The sequence below is a fragment of the Aulonocara sp. 'chitande type north' Nkhata Bay genome, linkage group LG19, assembly GCF_057382095.1.
Source record: "Aulonocara sp. 'chitande type north' Nkhata Bay isolate Kocher_YH1m ecotype deep benthic linkage group LG19, A_spYH_male_GT1.1, whole genome shotgun sequence".
NCBI classification, from domain to species: domain Eukaryota; kingdom Metazoa; phylum Chordata; class Actinopteri; order Cichliformes; family Cichlidae; genus Aulonocara; species Aulonocara sp. 'chitande type north' Nkhata Bay.
Genome location: NC_141362.1, coordinates 6,497,032 through 6,518,523, shown reverse-complemented (window position 1 = coordinate 6,518,523; position 21,492 = coordinate 6,497,032). Strand labels below are relative to the sequence as shown.

The 21,492-nt window shown below is 40.2% G+C and overlaps 1 protein-coding gene across 5 annotated transcripts in view; it reads right to left on the bottom strand.

Moving 5' to 3' along the window:
- Positions 1 to 21,492, bottom strand: part of ppp2r5eb (protein phosphatase 2, regulatory subunit B', epsilon isoform b) — a 50,873-nt gene that overhangs the window by 17,142 nt on the left and 12,239 nt on the right. The window contains exon 2 of one of the 5 annotated variants that reach the window (XM_086275739.1): positions 3,150 to 3,229. The exons of 3 other annotated variants lie outside the window; for them this stretch is intronic. The gene's annotated coding sequence lies outside the window, so the exon portion shown is untranslated. Of the gene's footprint in view, positions 1 to 3,149; positions 3,230 to 5,812; positions 5,833 to 21,492 lie in introns of those variants that run through there. One more of the 5 variants, XM_086275740.1, reaches the window with a different exon arrangement.

Below are 21,492 nucleotides of genomic sequence, written 5' to 3'. Positions count from 1 at the left end.
ACTGAATGTTCACTCGGTCCGTAATATATCCCACCCACTAACAGGTGCCATGATGAAGCGATAACCATTGTTATTCACTTCGCCTGTCAGTGCTCATAATGTTATATGTGATGGGTGTATATCTGAGGTTCATCACCCCAGTGGCATCAGAAGAGAGCTCTTTCTTAGCCTCTGTATTTTATGTTTGGCTGTGTATGCGCCTGCAAGCTGTAACAAAATACATTATTATGTAGTCCAATTTGTTGCACATCGCAGCAAAAAAACAAAAACAAAAAAAAATGTTCTTGCTTGCTTTGTGTGTACTCCTGCACTCTTTGGTGTGTATGTGTGAGTCCTTCCTCTCAGTACAGCAGTGTACAGTATGCTGTACATCATTACTGTAATTACCCGCTTCACAATTCGGGGTCGGATTGTGTTGGAGAGCCCGGGGCCTCGGAATCCTGCAACTCTGCTTCTGTTGAAGCATGTGAACAGCCTTAAAGGAAGCTATTAATAGACAGATAATCACAAAGGACAGAGTAATCCCTCCACACAGACAAAGCGAGGGGGCATAGCTAAACGGCTTGGAGCTGGCTGAGAGACTACCAGGGTGAATGAGGGGAGAGAAGCAGAGAGAGCTAGAGACACACTGTGCATAAAAATGTGTGCAACTGTACTTAAAAGTATGTGAGAGAATAAGCGCGCGCGTGTGTGTGGCCTAGGATAACCCAGAAACCACCCTGATATTGCGCGCACACATATAATCTCAGTTAGGCCCAGAAATCAGCACAAAGAGCAGCCTGTGGTGCAGCCGTATATGAAACCTCTGAAAGGGGTCCCAGAGAAGGTTATTCTCTGTGTGTATGTACATCAGAGTGGATATCAACAAGTAATCTTCTGTAAAAACAGCCTAAATGATGGAGGGGGAAAAAGAAAAGAAGAAGAAGAAGCAGCAGCAACAAACCAACCGTATTCCATCAGCATTTTCTAGTAAGATAAAACTTCAAATCTTCACAAAGAGTTGAAGGTGAGGTCTACTAAATACTTGTTCGGTCAAACTAACAGTCCAAAATCAGAGTTTATGTTTAGCACTGATGATCAAATTAAATAACTGTACAATGTGGAGCTCCCTGAATGCAAAATAACTATGATGTTTATGGTTCCACATTTTTCATGCCATGCTCCCCTCTCCTGTCTGCCTCCTCACAGCCTATTATCTGTAATTTAACCACAGCAGCAGCTAACAAATATTGTCATTATCCATTGTAGTCACTGGGTCTTCAAAATGCCAGAAAAGGCTTTTAAAAAGTCCTGTGCGAGTCGGCAGTGCATAAGGTGGCATATTCAAAAATATTCAGCTTAGTAAAATAGAAAAAAATTTAAATGTTCATATTTAACAACTGAAACTGGGGGACTTTTGGCTTCCTGGCCTCATTAAAAAGAAACATATCCATCCCTCAAAATTTTCTCTTGTAATTTCCTTTCAGTAATAATCAAATTATTTATTTCTCAGCTACTGTCGGCTTTTTTTTTCCCTGTAAAACATTACGGTGTTAATTTGAATATGGGAATAAAAATGCATTCAGAATATTGTAAAATAATGTCATTCTGAGAGCAGAGTAGTGGGACAAATGCAGGAGAGGGTCCATTCATAGCCATTAAAAGGTTACACTCCACTGCAGACTGCCACGTTGTAGCTAATGCTTCCTATTAAAAATGATCAAAATCATCATGAAGGATAACACCACACATTATCTAGTTAAACATTCAAACATATACCAGCTTCAGTCAGACCCTTCCAAGTTAACCTGTCTCTTTAAAATCACATCTCTGTGTCGATGCAGAGGGCGGAAAGTGATTTTAACGCAAAGCCGCAAAGCAAAAGGACGAAAGGATAGAAAAACAATTACTTGCCCACACACAATCTAATTGTATGATTAACCACAATAGCCCCATTCAAACAGCCAAACCCACTCACCTTCATGGGCTGCATAACCCTACTACCAATGTTTGCAACTGTAAGCATAACTGATGAAGTTGATCTCATTTCAGAGTGTATATAGTTTCATATATACAACTACCCATATCACAAAGGGCTTTTTACTTCTACCATGCCTCTTTATCCCCAAATCCATTTAGCTGGTACAAATGTGCTCTGTTTTTTCTTTAATCCGCCAGCCACTCTGGACAGTCGATGAAACTCATGAGCGTTTAGCGGTTGCTGATCCACACTGTCAGTCTCTTTGAGCAACAGCAAGCCATGATTTGTAGGATCGGAATGACAATATGACTGCAGCAGAGGCTAGTAAAACGTAGGCTGCAAAAGAAAATAGTTGGAAGGAATACGCCTGCATGTATTCTGTTTTTTCTTATATATCTAGACTTGCTATGTCTGGTAGCTTCAATACCTTTATGATGCTTAGGTCAAGAACAGCTTGGTTTACATTTGTGGTTAAGACTTGCAAATCGAGAAAACTTTGGGGGCACTTTTAGAAATTAATACTGGCTATCAAATATAAGTCAAAACATACTAAGTGCTGCCAAAGCTTCTAACCAACTTCATTATCACTTCATTATTCAGCCTCAGTCTAAATGACAAAATAATAAACTCTCTCAGATTATCAGCAAAGGCAAAAACAAGCACTGCACCTGAAGTCATTTGTGTTGTCAGCTTCTAGATTACTTAAGTAGCCTGAGAGGTGTTTATTAGTTAAATAAACTGTAAGATTTATAGCAGGGTGAACATATTTGCTGCACTCCTTTCTGTTCCCATTTGACTCACAACTTCACGCAGACATCATTAGACAAACAGACCTTCAGCCACAATAAGAATATTAGACAGAGGTTTTGAACACTCCACAATACAGCTGTGAACTTCATAATCCAATGTTTCAGGGGTATCAGTCTGGAGTAACACTGTCATATTCAATTGTCCAAATGAATCTTTCTGACTCAAAGAGCAATTTCTTTAGAAACCTCACAGACTTTAACTCTGTGTCCTTGAAAGACCATCAAGCATGATGGTAGACACTAGGTCACAGAACTAGAAAAGCTTCACAACTTCTTGCAAAGCAAACTGCTCTCATATCAACGAAACTATTCTGAGATACTTTATGAGCGCGGCTCTGGCCTGCGGAAACACTGATGCACCACTCTGGCTTCAGCCTCACCCTGATTTTCTCCTCCTCCTCCCTGCCCTCTTAGTTCTGTTCCGTTTCTCAGCTTTGGAAGAGACTCTCATCTGGGCTCCCTGGCAGAGGAAGAGAGAAGTCGGTGCTGCTTAATTAATGGTGGAAAAAAACTTAACTCACAGCACGAGAGAGCAGTTGGATGTCTCGCTGCAGGAAATCCTATAAGTCAGGCTAATTACATAACAGCATGAACCTATTGAATGAAGGGTCAGAATCCAGCAGCTTACATTTGTAATTGTCTATTTAAAAAAAAAGCTTGTAAAATCTGTTGTTTAGTAAGCTTATCATTCAGCCATTTAGCAGAAATTCTGAAACGCATGCTCTAATGAGTTGGCAAAAATAGTGACTCTGCAGTGGAAGCAAGCAGGGCACAAAAAGTGTTTTTTTTTTTCTCCATCTACCAAAGCATGGCATGCCTTTCACATTACAACAGCATCTCATCATTAAATTTAGGGTGGTGGGTGAATGAAACAGGGGAATTTTAGCATTTAGCAAAGGTGATTTCAAAAGCAAACAGTCATTTCCTCATTAATAACATGAACGAACCGAGATATTAAGACTAACCAGGGAAAATATAATGTTTGTGCCCACAGCTAATCATGTGAGTGATGACGTCTGTCCTTGGAACAAGTGAAGTTGAGCTGAAGCAGTCAATTGTTTCCGTGTGGCCTGCGGGTGAACTCCGCATGTTGACGGGGTATAAATACAAAGTGGGGCACGGCTACTGGGATAAATATACACAGAAAACTAAGGCTTTAAGACAGCGGCAGGTTTGGAAACAAAGAACAAGACTGAATCAAAGCCTTTGGTGAAGAAATCCTTTGGAACAAGAATAAAAATAAATACAAACAAAAACACAATAAAAATGTGTGGGGGAAATTATCTCACCCCCTCACTCTGATATGAATGAAAATGTAATATCGATTTTAGCACAATTTAGCGCGCCAATAAAATTTGAGGAGACTATTGAAATGCTAAGTGTCTCAATACTATCCTTCACCATCTTTTAGATTATACTATCGTCCGTGCAGTACAGGAGAGACTTTAGTGGAAGTACAAATCTAGGAGGGGAATCATAGAAAAGTATCAGGTGACCAGGCGGCACACTCTTTAAGAAGAGTACACACACACAGACACACACAGTGTAAATGGGAAAGTCCCTCATCTCTAAAAGCAGTCAATGTGTGTGACCGGGTGAACAGGCTTGAGTTACAGCAGGAGAGAGAGAGAGTAAGAGTGAGAGCAAGCACAAGCGGCTGCAGCACATGGGCATAGTACGAAGGTTAATTTGCAGAATTAGTCCTGTGAAAGAGAGAGAGCGCTCTATGTACACACACACTTTGTCTTCTGCCAACGCAAACAACAGTCATAAAGGTATAAACAGTCAGGACTGCAGATAAGGAGTAAAGGCAGACATACCCTCTGATGGAGGGATGCTTTGGGTGTGGCCTTTGTACTTCTTGCTTCTGATTGTGGCTTTCAATTAATGTTATTTACGCTGATAAAAAGGTGTTGATTCTTTATGGAGAGAGATTCGCCTCAAAAGGGTTGCAAGTGTGTGCAATGGGATTCACAAGCATTAGCTAAGATTTACAACTGTGTACAATGGTCTGTGTGTAACTTTGGAGGAGTCACACGTGCATGCTTCAATCCACACACAAATACAAAGCAATCTGACCACGTGTGACTCCACAAAAGTTACACACAAATCATTGCACAGAGCTGTAAGTCGTAGTTTGAGCTTGGGAATCATATCGTTCACATTTGCAACCGTTTTCAGGCAAATTTCTCTCCATAATTTTTCAGCCCCATCCCCTTTTAGCAATTGAGAACAAATAGCCAGTGAGAGAGGAGAAAACAGGGATTAACTATGCCTCATCAGCAGCTCTACAAAAAAATGACAATTTTCACTTTGTCATCTCCAAAAAGAGGGCAACTAAGTGGATAAAGTGCTCAAATACTAAGCTTTTAACATTGTCAAGCCTGTATTGTTTTGCAAAATACTCTCTTTGCAAACAAAAATAGAAGAAACTGCTAGTTTAAGGGGACCTTTTATGTTCATTTTCAGATCTATAATTTTACTCTTGCACTCTGCTAAAGTAGCTTTGATGATTCATGCTGAGCCATGCTGACTTGATAGCATCATGAAGATGCTGCAAATTTGTCAGCTACAAATCCATGACGCAGTTTTCTACAGTTCTAGGGGATGAGGGCACTGTAGTCATAAATGGATGGACATGGTCAGCAACAATACTCAGATAGGCTGTGTCTAAATGATGCTCAAACGGTACTAAGAAGCTCAAACTGTGCCAAGAAAAAATCCACCCACACCATTACAACACCACCAGCAGTCTGCGCTGGGATGGATGGATCCACGCTTTCATGTTGTTTATACCAAATTCTAACCTTACCACCTGACTGCTACCCACTAATAGTAGTGCCAGTTACCCCAAGGCAATGTCAAATCTGGCTTCAAACTTCAGCAAACAAAATATTTATACAACTGTTTAAATTCAAAAAGGAACTGTGTGTTTTCAGTCTCCCCTTTCCCAGCATTCACTGCTGTCAATACAGGGCCCATGAGCCAAAGAGGTTAAACATTACATAAAGGATTAAAGTGAGATGAGATGATAAATGCTCACTGTCATAACATCTGTTCGGTTTTGGTCTTCAAACCAGGACAGACGTGACCCAGCAACATCAGCTGTCAATCCCAACCTCAACAGGAAGCTGATTCACCACCAACTAACAGATGATCACGATGCTGGGCTGAAATGAACGCAACTCAAGTTAAAGGGCCACTGTAACCATGGCAACCAAATCAAACAAAGGCTGAAATGGTTCAAAGTGCTGCTGCTTAAAGCAATTACACTTTCAATGCAGAACTGAAATGTTCCTTAGTTTCACCTGTATAGAATGGCAAATGGGCAGTCTCCTTTTCTTTTTGGACATACCTCCCTGACATTTCACTATACGGACAGCTTCCTGTCAAATGGTACATGTGGTTTAAGGATCAGATAATTCCAGTACTTCTTATCACATTCTGAAGGAAGATGAGGCACCAAAGACATGGAGGGAGGCGATCATTTCAATTATACCACACACAAAAAAATTTAAATATATAGAGACCAATTTAGGTACAGGAAGACCTTGGATAATTGATCAGGTGAATTAGGAAAATATTACAGTAATTAGTAAAGATGGCAAAAGGCCTCTCTCCCTGAGACAGCTGGGATAGCATCCAGGCCCCATTTAGTTTATTAAATGCATCAAAACTTTGTAAAACTTGCCAAATACCAGAATTAAAATTAGCAGGCACCTCAATCAGAATAGAAACCCAGAGAGGGGTTGCCAGCACGGATGCCCACTTAGCCCTACTCCATTTGCTTTGTACACTGAACCCCTAGCACAGTTAATAAGGGATGATGCGAAGCTAAAAGGAACAATGGTCAGAGACCTTGAACAGAAGATTTGTTTATCTTTTTGTTGTTTGTAACCACAACAAAGGTTACCATTCCCAAACTCATGTTTCTGCTGAGAAGATTTAGAACTTACTGAAGCTATAAAGCACATGAATTTCACAACTACACATGCCATTAATGGGAAAGAAAACTCTATATAGACAGCACACTGGGAGCTAAAACCAAAGGTCACAGAATGGTCACAGTGAGAACTGATGGAAGGTTTAAATATTGAAATTAGATTGGTATCGATTCCTAGCGTTCAGTTTCGTCAGATGGAGAACTGCACTTCTTCCAGGAAATTCATATAAAGTTACGGCTCAGGTACTTTAGAAATACAACGTACTTTAATAGTAAGGATGGGAATCAAAGACTTGTTCTTGTAGAGAACTGGTTCTCAGTAGACCAATTCCTTGGAATCGTTAGTCTGCCTGTATATCAATCCCGCTTATCGGTTCGTGCACTCTCGCTGCAATCAGATGATTTCAGTTTGTGTGTCAGTGGAGGAAAACAGTGGATATGGACATTACTTTTATTTTTATTGCATAAAAGGGTGGGAGCTTTATGGTAAAATAAAGCCTGCTCCAGAACAAAGATGCATCGTACTGTTAACACAACTTCAGCTTTTTACAAGCACGTGCACAGACAGCATGCTAAGGCTAAGCTAGCCAAGAAGGCAGAAGGATGTTAAAGCTGAGTTAATGCTGACCCCAGCCCAGCACTGTGATAAAGTGAGCTGCTGCTGAACTTCAACAGGTAACAAACTGTTGACTAATCAGGCTGCAGCCTCTATTTCTACCTGTTCATGTGTCTGCAGTAGAATCACGGGGACGATCATTTTGAAGTCTCTTTGTGTTGGTTTTCATCTTTGCTTTGTGTTCATAAACACTAAAAGAAAGATCATATTTGTGTCCTCATTAGGATAGGAATTTGTGTTGGTGTGTGGGGCTGTAGCCTGCAGGTTTATATTGTTAAATAGCAATTATGGTAATGTGTGTTTCAGATCATTTTACCAAGTAACATGAAAGTAACGTAACAAACAGTAGTATAACAAAGTCTTTAACCTGGGTGTAATTAAGTATCGTACTGCATTACTTTTAAGAAATGTGTTCTGTGTAATAATTACTTTTTTGAGTAATGACCCCAGTAATGATCACAACCAAGAGGGGAAATACCTTCAGCATGCACAATGACAATCAATAAGGAAATCAAAAATGAATGGAATCGATAAGTGATATCAATAATGGAACTGGAATTGCGAAATTCTTATCAATTCCCATCCTTATTAAACAGTAAAACCAATAATGAGCAGGAACAAACTTCTTACTAACATTATGAATGGGGGAAAATGAACTAATAAATTGAAATCTAAATGGAAGAATGAGTGTAGGGTTTGTATTTCAGACGATGACTGGCAGAATGTGCGTACAAACGATCTAAACAAGCAACGTGGAAAGTAGGACTCAAAACAATCTGCAGATGTATGGGATTTTTCTAATCAACAAAATAAATGTACATTGCATCAGAATAAAGGGATATAACCACTCAGTGACCATTGCATAATCATACTCAGTAGGTGAGAATAGTAGTCTAAATTTAAATGAGTTGATTGTGATATTCATAACCAAAGGGCAGTCCAATTTTCTCCTATAGAGTATTTCTGGAGGGCTTGCTGACTTTAGCTTATTCCCCTTTTTACCCACAATCTAGAGCGTGCAAATAGTTCATACAGCTTTGTTCATATTAGCTGGGTCACCTTTACTAGTTATTCTTAATCTTCTACTTACAGAGGGCATTTCTAACAGCTCACTGAGCTCAGCAGCAAAGATTGCTCTCTTATGATCCAATGCCAGAATACAGCATGCATGAATGAAAGGTGGGGGCAATGATGTTGAGATCACCAATCAAATGATCAAAATCATTTCTTTTCAACAAAACAAAACCAAAAACAGAACTACAATCAGACATTATGTGATCTAATACATTCTGATGTTTCCTTGTTTGCAAAGGATTTACATGATTTGGATTTACATATCTTCCCGAAATAAAGTTGTACATACAGTACAGGTAGCAGGGTAGGACTGGTGTAATGGAAAAACCTGAACATAAATATATATTCATGACCCAGATACAAACTCCCTGTGCCCCTATCTCTGTGTTCTCAGGTCTCATATAAGAGTTCCTGCAAGGCGCCAGGACGCTGTCAATCATTAACACATGCACTTGTCCTGGGTAAACTTTGCTCCCGACTGCTGCAGCCAACAACACAACAGATGGCAGGGCCATGGAGGCCCTAGTCACTTTCACTCAATCACTCTGATAGCACTGTGTCACAGGTACAAAATGCCTGAAATATATTTCATTGTAAAACAAATGCAACTTCTGCTACAGATATAAGAAAAGGATAAATGGAACAGCAGTGCAGCCTACCCCTCTGAGGTTAGGTTTGCAGACCCTGCAGAGTTCAACTTGTATACATGACATATAGCTATCACAGTGTGCATAAAGGTTTCTATCCCTGCTCATCCCTGCTAATAATGCTTGTGGATAATGAATTTCATTTTGAAATAGCAGCTAAATATGCATAACAATGTTTTAAACTACCTCTGAATGAATAGTACCTAAAGTGGTAGGTAGGTTATGGGCTGTTCAATGCAGTTAGCATCAAGCATCAAGCCAAGGTCAATTCATTAATATAAAATGAAAGTGTTACCTAAATAAATAATCCAAAAAAATAAATAAAATAAAATAAAATGTCTCGAGACATCAGTATTCAGTGTAGCAGCAGTATTTCACATAACTGAAAGGTCAACTATTTGGACCGGCTGACAGCTGATGTGTCATATCAAAGTTTCCTTGAGTAAGACTCTGTTTTGAGAGCATCAAGTCAAAGCCTGAAAACTAAAATCTGCTCTCTGAGGCAGCAGCAGAAGCAGCAGCAGCAGCAGGGACGATCACCTGGGATGGTTCAGACAAAGACGCTCTTCACGAGTCTAGGTTAGAGGGCCAGGATGCTTGTAGATCTCACATAGCGGGAATTCCAACAGCTGTTAACACCAACACAGCACAAGACAGGAGGTACCCATCCCTCACCTTAAGCTCTCTCGCTACCCGCTGCTGCAGTGTTTTCCAAAAACACAACAGCCACGTCAGGAATTCCATCAGCACTTTTTGATAGGCCAAGTTCAAAAGGCAGGTTATGAAATGTTAATACTACATGTGTGTAGTACCATTTCTACTACCAAGTAACAAGAGAAACCTCAACACAACATCAAAACAATGATTAGTGCCTTTTTTGACAGTTACAGGATCAAGAAAGTCAAGTAATTGGTTTATTAAGTTTGCTGGAGTTATACACAAAACTACCACAAGTCCATTAAGTTTTGATGCCATCCGATTTTAGGATGACCAATGTGAAAGAATCAGGGTTATATCGCTAGCCAAAAAAGAAAGAATGAAAGAAACAGAAGAGATAGAGGTGATAAAGACAAAAAATGTTTCAGACTTCAACTAAGATGTGCCAGGGGATCACTTCTTTATATCCTCCAGCTGTTATAGCCGAGCCAAGGGGAGTATAGCATGTAATGGAGGACTACCAGCTGTGCCCCTGGCAATGATCCAGCAGGTAGACTTATCATGGTATAGTCTACATGTATCATACTTGATGTGCTACCCACGTTTATTAGACCAGTGTTGGATAACATGGCCTTAAAATGCAACACTATTCAGTTATACAGTATGTTGATATCTGAAGTGTTCTGCTAGTTCAACACTTTACAAACTAAACTCTTATTTAGCCACTAAAAATGTTATTGAACAATCCACATCTGTAAATATTATACATGTGCACTGACCTAAGCTTAACAATAATGCAGATGGAAGTGCAGCAGCACAGCTAACACCTGCTATGCTACAAACTCAAACATTCCACAACCTGTAGAAGAATGTTTTCACTTTCAGGATAATATGTCCTCCTTCCACCAGCGAACTTTCCATTCTCCTTTCAGCCAGCAAAAACACTCATCTTCTGTTACCATTCCCATTCCATTTTAAGTCTACCTTTCCGTCTGTCTCACACACACATGACAGGCTAGGCCGGCTGGTATCGGCAACAGCCCTTGACAGCAGAGGCTAACTTTAACACTCAATGCTCATGGGCTAGCAACTATGCACTCCCACACAATACTCACACATAAAACTGTCACTCACTTAATCAGGTTTCCTCTCCCTATTAGGAACCAACAGCAGAAACCGGCAGTCATGGACGTCACTATGTGAGCTGGTCTGAGTCGAACATGTGGACAACAGAAGTTTTGGGGAACCCGTGCTCTTGTTGTGGCTCGTCTGTACCGAGTCGGGCTGAAAAAAAAATGTAAAGAGACACCTCGCAGCTCGGGTTTCTTCTGAGGAGAGGACGTGAGTGGTGGGGGACGAGGAAGCACGTTGGTGGGATTCATTGGCCGAATAGAGAACAGAGGCAGCCGCAAAGAGAGCTACTGGAGGGTTGTGCAGAATTCTACATCTCCTTTTAATTTTTTCTCTCTTTTTATTTATTTTTTTTCCTTTAAAGACTGCTGTCCAAGGATAGGTCAGAGACAGACCAGTCCTCCTACGCCAAGTGGACATGAGCTTAAGACATGAGGGGAACCTAATTTGGGTTGAAAATGTCAAGGACACGTTCAACCAGAGGAGAATATAGCCCACGTTAGCCTGCGGTTGCTGTCAAAACCAGATATAGCCATTAAAAGGCTTCTATTGTTATAGTTTTTCCTATTTCTACTACAGCAGCTGTAATTAGAAGGAGCTGACTATAAGACATCAGCGTGGCATGAGAGGAAAGCACCTACACGAGAGCTGGGAAGAGGAAAAGGACACACCTCACGCCACTGCCATTCTCATCCATAATCTTGTTATCTCTAGAATTGACTACTGCAACTCATTATTATTTGGCCTCACACAAAAATCTATCAACAAGCTCCAACGTGTCCAGAACTCTGCTGCCCGTATTATTACTAGGACTTCTTCTACCCACCACATCTCCCCAATCCTGAAGCAACTTCACTGGCTCCCGGTCAAATTTCGCATCCATTTTAAAATAATTCTGTATACATTCAAGGCTATTCATTCTCTCTCTCCACCGTACCTCTCTGACTTATTACAGATGAAGCTCCCATCCCGCTGCCTCAGATCTTCATCTTCTCTTTCTCTCTCTGTTCCCTCTGCTCGTCTGATCACAATGGGAGGGAGGGCCTTTAGCTGCTCTGCCCCTCGACTTTGGAATTCCCTACCCCCGGACCTCAGAAATATTAGTTCATTCTCTCTTTTTAAGTCCACCCTCAAAACTCATCTGTTTAAAATTGCCTATTCTTAAATTTCTGTATGTTTTAACTTTTATCTTCTATTTTTACCATTGTGTATATTTCCAGTTTTTATCTGTTGTACAGTGTCCTTGGGTGCTTTGAAAGGCGCTATTTAAATAAAATGTATTATTATTATTATTATTATTATTAATGTGCAGGAGTGGGAAAGGAATCCTGAATCCTAAAGGAATTCTCTCCACACAGCAGTTAGAGGGCTTCAGATCTGCTGTAGTAATTCTACTTCATGGACTAAGCTCAACAGGCACAGGCAAGTGTTAAAACAGCAGGTGAAAGGTCCTTTTTGTGCTCAGACTAGAGCTGGGCGATATGAGATTTTTTCATATCACGATATGTTTTTTTCATTTCAGGCGATAACGATATCTATCACGATATAAGCCAAATAACTTGTAAGAATTTGTAAGATTTAAATGTGCCGTTGCTCACAAGTAAAATGTGAAATAATCAGCAGCTTGTTTTTATTTAAATATTTATTTCCCATAATAAGTTCAACAGGGTAGATGTACTTAAGGAACATGAGACTTTTTCAGATAAATAAAGGCAAATATTGCAAACTACACAAAAGGCAGCCGCTAAAGCGTTTAAGTTTCAAAATAGAACAAACAAAACAGACTAAATTGTCAATTCCACTTAGAAACAAAATATTAATTCTAAAAATAAATCTTAGTTTGTTTTACAGAAGAACAGACAAAACTGACTAACTTTTGTCAATATCAAATAAACTGAGAACTAAAAGGAAATTCTCAATCTCTCCTTGTTGTATAGCTGAGCTTTTCAAACAGTTTTAACAGTTACTTTAGTCTGACAAAAGCCGAATGACGAATTAGCGCTTCCAGTTAGAGACTGAGGCTACGTCCACACGTACACGGGTATTTTTGAAAACAGAGATTTTCCGTTTTCGTTTTAAAAAATAATCCCGTCCACACATAAAGGCAGAAATGAAGGAAAACGCTGCTATGAACATGCCAAAGCAGCAGGTGGCGCTAGATTCCTAACCGTGCAGAAATGTTGGCCAATCAGAAGTCTAGAAGCCTCGGTGGGAAATAGTAAACAAAGCTGCGGCATAGAAGCAGAACCGAGTCGTATGTGTGGACAGACAGTAACTGTGTGTATATGTAAGCATTTAAACACTGCAGAGAGTAGAATTAACAGTAACAGTATTGTAGAAATTCATTTCACCGAAACAATAACGTGGCGCACAGTGTGACGCATGCACCAGTTTATTGTATTTCCAGACTTGCTTTCGGCACAATTTACAGTGCACGCTACTCTGTTTTTTGTCAGACTTGAAATAGCCGAAATGCCTTCAAACTACGGAACTTCTTTGGCTCTTTCGTTCGACAATCTCTCCGGCATTGGAACCATCATCTGTTTTCTCTTCGGTCACGCTCGGTTGATTTTTCTAGTCGGCGCACTCATTTCCTCCATTACCCGCTGGCTGCTTCCCAAACAAACACACGTGCGGCTTGGCACTTGTGCTGTACGTAACAAGTCACGCGACGTGACGCTGCGGCTGTGATTGGTTCGGCTCTGCGCTACTTAATTTGGATTGGCTGACCTTTTTTTTTTTTTTTTTTTTTTAAGAGGACAAGAGCGGCGAGGTCTATCGCGATAGCTTAATTTCTCTATCGAGTAAAAGTTATATCGCGATACATATCGTTATCGTTCTATCGCCCAGCTCTAGCTCAGACTGACTGAAAATAATCACTTAACCAGAATAAAACTGATGAGACAAAAGACATAAAAATCAGTCACTGGTTCGTTTAAATCTCAATCTTATCTGCCGATGGATTGAAGGCAGTCAGCACAGTAAATATCAATTCATGAATCAGGACATCCTTAGTCATTTTAGCTCTCAGGAAAAGGTGAATGTATTAAAGTTTCAGCGTCTCTAACTAGCTCCTTTCCCCAACAACATAACATTAGAGGACTCTTATGCCTTCCTGCAGGTGACCCACCAGGCTGATCACCACTCTCTGCCTCTGCTTATTCATCCTGCCTCCTTAAATGAATGTAGCCAACTGTAACAGGAATGTAAATTAGATTATATAATTCTGTGCATATTTACAATGTCACAGCAGTATCCTTTAACTGTGTAACTTGCACGCTGGATGCATCCAGCTAAAGGGATGATTTTGTTGCTATGCCAACTCTGACAGTAAGTGGGGATTGTGCTGGCAATTTTTTTCTGCCTTCCTCTTGTGAATGTTTATCACGTTGGAGAAAACTTTTACTACGCACAAGCACAAGTAGCAGCAAGCTGAAACTCTTAAAGTCCCCAGAGGTCTGCAGAGAGCACGAGCCGTGTACCGTTTCCAATTTTCATTTCAATCTTTTAGAGGAGGGAGCAGTTGGCTTTCTATTTAAACTCTATTGATTCAGAAGAACCCGGCTGGGTCGTCATTTTTTACATTTTTGCTTCGCATTCACAGTTATGCAGCCCAGCCTGGGAGATGTGTAGTACAAATGCAGTCTTGTTTGGGAAGATTTAGCTCCTTGCTAAAGGGCAGTCTGCCAAGTGGAAGCTGAGGAGCCAAAAGCAGCATCATTCTCAGTCTTTTTTGGGATGTTTTGCTAATTAAAAGAATGAAACCAACGACCTCCACTGTCTACAGAGTACAAGCTGTAACTGCACATGCACCCATTCCAAATCAGGACACTGAGCCTATGCAGGCTTCTTCAGTTACACTTTATTCAGCTTGCACGGTTTTGAGTGTATAGTTCACCCAGTCACATTTGGCAGTTACTGTTTGTTAACTAATAAGCTAAAATCATTTATGATATAGCATATATACCCAAAGATTGTTCTATTAATTATTAGACTTAATGTCAATAACAAGTTATTATTTTCAGACATCAAAAAGCCAACAATGTTAGCAAACAAGGTGAAGAATGGCATGTTTGTACACGTCAAACACAACATTACTGTTACTGAGTTTCTCCAGTATACATTTGTTTAATTTGGTAAATATAGCATACACCCTGAACACAGACGCTCAGTTATTTGTTCTACACAAAGATACGCCAAACTACATCGTCAATTAACTATACAGCTTGAAGGGAGGCGTTGATTTTTATTTTTAACATTTTGCTATGTGAAAATCTGAAGAAGCAGCTACATTCAGCTGCTTCCTTATTCACAAGGGGCCGTCACAGCGGGTATCTCCGCATGTTTGATCTGGCATTTTTACAGCGGATGCCATTCTTGAAGCAAAACCCAAAGGAACATGAGTCTCCTCTCGGGATCGAACAGGGGATCTTTTTAAAAATGTAAAAATATGACATTTTTATTTTTATTCATGTCGGATGTGGTGTACACGGTGCACAAGGTGCACACATTCTCGTGATCCTGTTAATCATTACAATACCGAGAAATGTGTATACCTGCAGAAGACGGGGTGGTGTCATTCACCGGGTTTATTGTGAAAATTCCTGGCAGTGTGCGTCATCCTTTCCCCTCCTCCCCAGGATTCCCTTGAGGAGACAGTGTCTTACTTGTCTTCCTCTAAATATCCAGGAATGAGCCTGCTGCCAACGACTGGATTTATGTAATCCACCGTGCCTCATCAAGACCCTGCTTGTCACTTCTGGCTCAAGTCTGACCTGTGCCTGCAACTGACCCACAAAAAGGAGCAGGAGAAGGAAGTGGAGAGGGAATACGATATGATTTGTGCATCCTGATGATGTGCTTTTGCAGTCTGCTAAACCTCTAAAGTCAGAATACACTAGACCAGATTAACGCCCACCTCTGCTACACACATGTACACCTCAAGGCAGGAAGTAAATATAGAGAGCTTATAGAAATAAACAAGAAACGTAGGAAATGAATCATAAAATACGCACCCCACAAGACTACACGAAGGATGTGAAAAGAAGAGAAAATCATGAAAAATCAAGTAGCAGGAATTTCAAACTCAAACTTCAAACAAATAGGAGACATGTCTTCAAGGCAACTAAAACAATCAAAAACTACAACATAAAAAGACAGAATAATCTTTAAAACAGTAGAAATGTATACAAATGTATAATATATATGCCCCAGTTCTTTCTCTGAATGCTGGTCTAAAACACTCCCAAATGGTTTGAGTCATGGTGTGAACTCTGTAAGCCAGTTAATAAAATACAGCATAGTTGCCCAGCACACCTCTTCCTGGCAGTTATATACTGCAGAGAGATTAGAGGTAGAAGTGCCTGTCAGTAATTAAACACACACACACAGACACACACACACACACACACACACACACACACACACACACACACAAGGAGCGGGGCCAACAAATGTCAGTCCTTGTGTTCGCCACCTGGAGGCCACAAATGCATTATGATCATCTGACGCTGGCTCTGTTTGTCTTCAATGACTGATTTCATGTATTAACTCAATTTTACTGGTTGGTGCCTTAACACTGGGCTTTTGGTATTCGTCACAGAGGGCCTGCTGTTTATAGTGTAAAGTTCAAAACAGACAAGTGGAAGAGACAAACTTAATCCTTGTTCTTTCACTTGGTTTAAGTGGACATATATGGGAGTGGAGGGAGGCTCAGAGGTTGGTGCAGTCGTCTTGTGATCAGATGGCTCCAAATCCTGGGAAATAAATGAGACCGTCCGGGTTCTCTCCAAACTCAACGCAGCTGTATGTTTGCATGTAGACACCAGCTCACGGTGAACCAAAGGGCACACGAGTGTCATCAGTGTGCTCTATACACCAATGCTGACAGTAAAGCTGGTCTGAAACCTCTTTGATGTGTTCTTTCAATCAGGTAATGCTGACAAATCACAAAGTGCTGAACCATTCCTTAAAGTCTATGTAAACTAACAATTTAAAGCTTTTTTTTTTTTTATTTCAGTGGATTCCATCTACATTAAGACTCATTCAGTATGTACAATGTGTAAAAACAGCCACAGTCAACAGTTAAGCAAAACTGTGTCAAGTCACTAAAACTGTCACAATAAGTCTTAATTATACTGTGTTGTGGACAGGGACTGCTAAAGGCACGATGGCCGAGCTGTTATTCCTGTTCTACTTACACTGCCTGGGGTGCAACGTAATGAAAAGTCTCTGCAGACAAGTTCATGCAATCATTTAAAAAAAAAAAAACAAGCAGGCATGCAGACGTTAAGACCCTTAAGCCTACCTTCTGATTATGAAATGTTACGCATGTTATTTTACGCAGACACACGTGGATGCTCAGGGACTTTAGTCTTTACAAGCTAACAGCAAACATGAGGCTCACATACTTGCCCAAACCATTTTTCACAAAATGTGGTGCAAGAGTGACATCTGAATGAAACAGGAGTCACTGACTGATGGGTCTAAATAGCAAGCTTAATTGTTGAAATTTCCTTTAAAGCCAATACTTGTGCTAACTGGCTAATGCTTGTCAAGCGTATGAAGGAGGCGATCAGGGCTGGGAACAGAATGGCAACATTAAAATGTGTTCCCGGCACAGAACAGCTTGATCACATCGCAGGGTTGAGCCCATTGATACATTCAATTAATACTGTCGTTGTGCTGACATTCATAATAAATTAAAATCTGCAAAGCCCTAGTTTCACATCATGCCTGCACATATAACCGACACTTGCAGCACAGACGTGTCAGGGCGCGCACACGGGTTCACACCCGGACTTCTGTGTGTGCTTTAAAGTTAATGTGTGAGCTTGGAGCCAGTATATGGATCCATCATAATCATCATCAAAGAGCGAAAACAGGAGGACATGGATACTTCTGACTGTGGATTGACTTTCAAAATCAGTGTGATTTGACTGTATCTGTGCTGACCTTTTTCCACTGGGTGTTATCGAGGGACAATGAAGAGGGCAATAGAGACAGATAAGGCACAAAAAATATAAATATATAAACTGGACGGATTTGTAAAAGTAAAGGCCACACAGCGAGCGCATTGCTGAACTGCCCAAAAAAGAAAAGAAAGAAAGAAAGAAATTTGTCCAGTGAAATTACAAAGTCTGTGTAATCGGCTGCATTAAGAATCAGTATAAAAACAATCTTTTTACACAGACACGTGTTTAATGCAGAGGTTTCTGTCTACTATTGCAGGGTCTTTACCTTACAATATAAAGCACCTTGAGGCAACTGTTGTTGTGATTTGTATTATATAAATAAAACATAAATAAAACTGAATTGAATTGGTGCAAACCTCAGGAGGTCCATGTTACTGAAACATTTTTTTTTTCTTTTTAATTTTCCCATGAGTCTGTGCTCAAAGAGATTCTGAAGAGAATCCAGTATAGAGGCAGGAGAAAATGAATAACAGCAAAAATTCAAATCCATAATAGGTAAAGAGACCGTCCGGGGCTAAAAGTGGAGCTCCAGTGGAGCTGCTGAGGCAGTGGTCAGGAGCAGCAGACTGTGATTGTACTGAGGAGGTGGGAAATGTGTGGATGTGTGTGAATGCAAAGTGAACGTGTGAAACTGAACCATGGAAGTGTTGAAAAAGACGGACGGTGTGCCGGCTCAGTCACTGAACCACAAATAAATACAGTAAGACTGTAAAATAAACCACTGTTAGCTGTTTACATATACTTCATTGGTCACTATTAAGCTATGTCTGCACTAGCCCACATATATTTGAAAACGGCGTATACGTCTGAAAACGCTCCGCGTCCACACTATCGTTTTCATAGAGTTGTTCATCCACACCGAAACGGGTGAAAACGCTTACGTTCCAGTACTGCGCATGCGTGAAACGCAATACAATTCGACCTGCCTCATTTCTGTCTGCTGTTTATTTACTTTCCAGCTCTTTGAAACGTTGCTGCAAAATGTCGAGGAAAAGCACAGAGTTTTTTTTAAATGGACCAACAATGAGGTGGAGTTATTGGTGCGAGTAACACAAAAGTACAAGGTTGCAAAAGCGAGCGTGAATTAAAGAACTTGAAGAAAAACTATCTGGAGCATGTACACACTGATATTAAATCTTTAATAGAGCTGTCAAAATTGAGAGCAAACAAAACAACTGCTGTGTAATGCCCTCCACTATCTTAGTTTAATTGGTCACATGACTGCATCACATGACTAAAATATGTCATCGTTTTCGAAAAGGCTCCGGGTTCGCTGTCCACACTGCGCCGCGAAAATAGAGTTTTCAAATGAATCTGCTTTGGAGAGCGTTTTCAAAACGCTCCGTTTTTCCTGACTGAAAACACCGTCTCAGTGTGGACGGAAGGCCAAAATGATGCGTTTTCAAACCAAAACATATTAGTGTGGACATGGCCTTAGGTACACCTCTTAACACAGATATCTAATCAGCCAATCACACGGCAGCAACTCAATCCTTTCAGGTATGTTAGACATGGTAAAGATGGCCTTGTTTAAGCTTAAACTGAGCATCAGAATAAGGAGTGGAAAAAAAACAAGGTTATTTAAGAGTTAAGAGATTTGTATCGTGGATTTGGTGCCGACAAGTAAGCAACTGTGTGATGTTATCGTGTCAGTATAGCCAAAAACCTGAGAAGTGTTTTAAACAGACGGTGAAAACGCGTCATAATTATTACTGTGGCAACTACGCTGTCAGTATCAGAGCTAAACATGCACGTCAGTGTTAAAACATTTTGATAAATCTAAAGTAAGTACTGGATGTGACTCTCTTTGAGGAGATACAAAATATTAAAAGACTGATCAAGTCAATAAGGACATCATTGGTAAGGACAGGTTTAATTGTAAAAGCATTTGATATTTAATTGTCAATGTAAATCCCAAAGAATTTATGACTGTTTAAAGAACAAATTGCATCTGGGTTGTCACTTTTAAAAAAGAAACTGACTCACAGGTTACTGGGTATGGTTTAAATCACTAATCGTATCAACCACGTACTCGAGGACCTGAGGTCACACTGAGTGGTGCTGCTGTTTAATTATCAACCTACTCTATCAGATGATTCCAGCATTTTTTGCAGTGGTGGTTTACTGGGAGGACAACAGGACAGAATTTCCTGAAAGCAACCTTTTGAAGAAGAAAGCAGAGCCTTTTGCAAAAACAGTACAGGAAATATGATCCGCTGTACACTTGCTGCTTTTTAACGGCTTCACTGCACAAAAACACTTGAGAAGGGGGATTCCTCTCTGACACCATAACTGTGGTTCCACACACTATGGTTCTAATTGTATTTATCACTGAAGCTGTTTCTACACATCAACAGTCTCCTCTAACCACCACGTCCCTAGTTCAAAGTCTGTGTGACTTCCGATGTATTCCAGAGAGGGTAACTCCCACTGTGAATTCATGGCGACTGAGTGGACGTCATGTGTCCCACCTTCAGCATGTTTTATTTAATAATAATAAGAAGAAGAAGAAGAAGAATAAACTTTATTTATAAAGCACACTAAAAAACCAAGGGTATACCAAGGTGAAGTTTAGTCTGCGACCTCACCTGAAGCACTCTTACCTGCTCTGTTTCTTGTTTTTTATTTCCTAATATTATCATTGTCCAGGTGGATTTGCTGTTCTGCTTTTCCAAAAAAGGAAATGAAGCATGGCTTTCTATTAAATTTAGTTCTGCATTTCTTTGAAACATTTAGAACTACCCTGATGTTTTTGCTTCTCTCTTTAGCAGACAGACTATACCTCTTTACTAAAAATATCTGCAGCTCATGGAAACCACAGTAATCAACACAGGTTTGGAGATCAAGCGTGTTGCTGTGTGCTGACAGAGTCTACATATACAGCACAGGTGTCACTGAATATAAGCTTCTATGAGATAAGAGAACAGAACCATTTGACAGTTAGCACAGAGATTATGATTAACTCAGTGCACCAAGTGTAGTAACTTGTTAGTTTAATGTGTAATAGACGATGACCTTAACATAGTTTTAAGACAAGAGAGCCTACTGTTATCTTCAGCTGCCTTCATCAGTCACTTCTGCCTCTTCCTGCATCCTGAGATGGAGCTATGAAGTGACTTTCCCTCAGTCTCAGAGAGGAGGAGGATCTGTCTGGTTTCTGTCTGACAGCATTCCTGCTGTCACTACCAAACCACACCACCACACTGTTGTATTTACTCAGGTGAAACGTCAGTGTAACACATTGTGTATTACTACACCCAGCTACATAGCACAGATGCCTTATTCACTTAGCATGTCACAATGCAGGTTAAAGTTATATGAGATGTGACGTTTGAACACATTCCATTACTTATTAATACACTGAGACTCTTTATCGAACAATTTAGAGAAAATGCCCTTATAATGCGGCATGATCAAAAACATACATATGGGTGTAGATCCGTTTAAATCGATCTTTGCCAGTTCCTCCTAACCTGAGCCTCTGGACTTTCTCAGCGGTTCTATGATAACTGAAAATGTATCCATGTTTCCAACTTTAAACTTGAAAAAACCTCTTGCTTAAACAAAATGTGAGGAGCCAATCTCTGTTCAAGGCAGTTCAAATGTTAAGTCCATTTCATCATGACAGCCAAATAGCTACATATAACAAGAACAAGCTTAGGGTATATTATTATTAAACCA